This window comes from Morus notabilis, unplaced genomic scaffold, assembly GCF_000414095.1.
Source record: "Morus notabilis unplaced genomic scaffold, ASM41409v2 Scaffold748, whole genome shotgun sequence".
Classification (NCBI taxonomy): Eukaryota; Viridiplantae; Streptophyta; class Magnoliopsida; order Rosales; family Moraceae; genus Morus; species Morus notabilis.
In genome coordinates, this window is record NW_010362182.1 from 205456 (window position 1) to 208393 (window position 2938).

The window sequence follows — 2938 nt, forward strand, 5'->3', positions numbered from 1 at the left end:
GCCAATGAAAATGTTTTAGAACAAAACATGTTTAAAGAAAATGATTTCAAAGGAATAGCATGAGAATGCTATTAAGTTTTCCAATGATTTTGGAAATGAGATTTTAAAGAGTATCATTTCTTAAAATGAAATACTTTAAGGAATGATACAACGCATTGTGGCCTCAGAGATCGGGATATGGGAATCGTATCCTTGGGGGTAGGTCCCAAAACCCGTACGGATCCACTTCTTGCTCAGTGGAATTATGGCTCTGCACTTTTCACTAGACAGACATTTTACCGCTCCTTGTTCAGTGGTATGATGAGCTGCACACTTTCATTATGCAGATATTTTCTACTATGTGAGTATTTCCTTTTCTAAAAAGGATGATCAATTCCGGGTGTATGTCTTCGGACCGTGAGTACCTTTATTTAAAATGTTTTATAAAATTATATCCTACTGGGCCTTCCGCTCACTTTTATTATGTTTTCAATGTTTTAAACCCCTCCTCCAGAGTTAGCGGTTTAGATTTGCAGCGTAACAAGTGGATGCCAATGGATTGAAGATGCGAGATTCGAAGCGGTACGTTTGTTTCGGATTTATGGTTTTAAATTATGAGATGTACTGTATTTCTGTATGCAAACTGTATTGGTCGATATTGTCCCTGAGTTGTACTATTTTTCTTGGACTTAATGGATTGTTTTAAATATTATTTGTGAAAGAAAGTCTCCGGAGTAAACTATATTGATATTTATGTAATTATTTTGTGATTTGGTTAAACAGTCCAGTTTAATTAAGTTAAATTTTAAAATAATGACGGCTCTATCCTTGGGGTCGTGACAGTATCGTCTCGACAGGGATTAGGTTTAGAATTGCCGTTAAGTACCGCGATTATTGTAACTTAACTTTATCTAGGCAATGTAATAAAATGATAATTAAGAACAAAAACAAAATAAATATAAGAATAAAAATAAAGTATCTATCCACAAATGGTCTAGGGACTTGATTTCGCCTTATTATTCCTATGTTCATCCTATTATGTAATCGCTAATCAATTCCGTTCAATTCATTAATCAAAGCTCTAATGTCACCTCGCAACCTCTCTCGAGTGCCTCATAAGGAACTATATTTAAATACCTAAAATAATATCCCTATTCGAAATGAATATTTAAACACAAATTAAGCTTCGCCTTTAGAATTAGAAAACAGGCATATTGATCGCCTCCCGGCCTCACAACGACCTAAATCCTAATTTGATTATCTAACCGTTGATCTCCTCTCGGTCTCACAACAACCTAGACTATGTTTCTCAAATCTAGATAAAGAACTCAATCTCTCCTAAGCATCAAATTCGCAATCTAAAAATATCTAACTCGTTGGCCAAATAAATTAGAAGCATTAAGCATAGAGAAACATAAATGAATTGAAAATGAAATTAAATTAACAATCAACAAAATATTCAAAACATAGTTCAAATAAAACTACATCAAGTCCCAGATTTAATGTCTAGCTCAACATGGAAAAATAGATGAAAGAAGATAAAACCCAATATCCATTGAAGAGCTTCCAAGGACCTCCAAGATGAAGGATTTCGGCCTCCTTTTGATGTTTTCTTCAATTTTCTGGGCTTCTTTTCTCAAGTGGCATCTCTTTCCTTTTATACTACTCAGTTTCGGAGCTAGGGCTTCATACGCGCGCTGCAGCCTGCGTGAAAACGCGCTGCAGCGCTTGTTTTTGGAATAAGGATCTCCAATATGTGGGCTGAGGCGCGCTGCATTGTGCGGAGCATGTCTTTGGGCGCGCTGCAGCACCCATTAGGCGCGCTGCAGTGCGCGGGTCTGCTTCTGGGCGCGCGCCTGGGTGTGGGGCACGCGCCTGGATGTGGGGCGCGCGTGGGCACGCCCCTGGATGTGGGTGCGGGCGCGCGCCCCATTCTGACTTGGCTGTCCTTTGCGCGCTGTAGCCTGCTTTCTTGCATTCCAAAGCCTCCTCTTTTGTGCCTTAAAATCCTCTTTCGCCTCCTCTTGCCATTGATTCACAAGTTAGGTAAATATTCTTCTTTTCTTCATGTAAAATCATCCAAGTTCGCATTTATTTCTAATTCTTATAAAAAACATACAAAAGACATTAAACTAACAATAATGCTTGAAAACTTACAAATATTCAAGCTTAAAAGTACTTGATTTGTTGGTAGAAATACCCGTCATAAAAAAGGAAACAATTTAATTCAATATATAGACATATTATATTTAATGGATTATATTTATAAAATTTATACTCGATTTTGGAATGGATCCAATGCTCGTAATTTTACGATGGTAATGCGATTTGTGTTTTTCTGGTCTTCTAATGTTATTGCTGGCCTCGCTGATGTATCAATGTAATCCAAACTTTGAATGGAATGATGAAATCTATATAAAAAGAATTTTTTTTTATGTCAATAAATGAAAATGAGAAAATACATATATGTCAACATTGAGAAAATCGAGTATTTTTTGTTATACCTCTGTTTAATTCTCCATGTTTCTGAAATTTCTGGATCTAAAAAGTAAAAAGTACCATATGTGTTTGATAAATAACGACCTCCTGTAATAAAGAGAAATTTATAGTTAGTTTTGTAAAAAATTAGAATATAATATATTATAATATGAGTAATAACCTTGGTATTGTTTGGCCGCCATTGTTGTAAAAGCAATAACAATTGGTTCCGTCATTGACCGCACAACAGTTTCATCGAAAAGTTCTCCTATGTCTCCCCAAAGCGTTATATTTAATTGTTCTTCTCTGTATTGAGTAATGGAAAACATGATTATAAATATTTAAATATGAATAATTTTTTTTTTATTTGATTATTATAATAATAATTTCTATTGTATTTACCTTATGTTATGAATCGTGAAACTTCTTCTTTTGACAATTCTTTCATTGATAGCTGATTCTTCAATACCATGGAAGGATA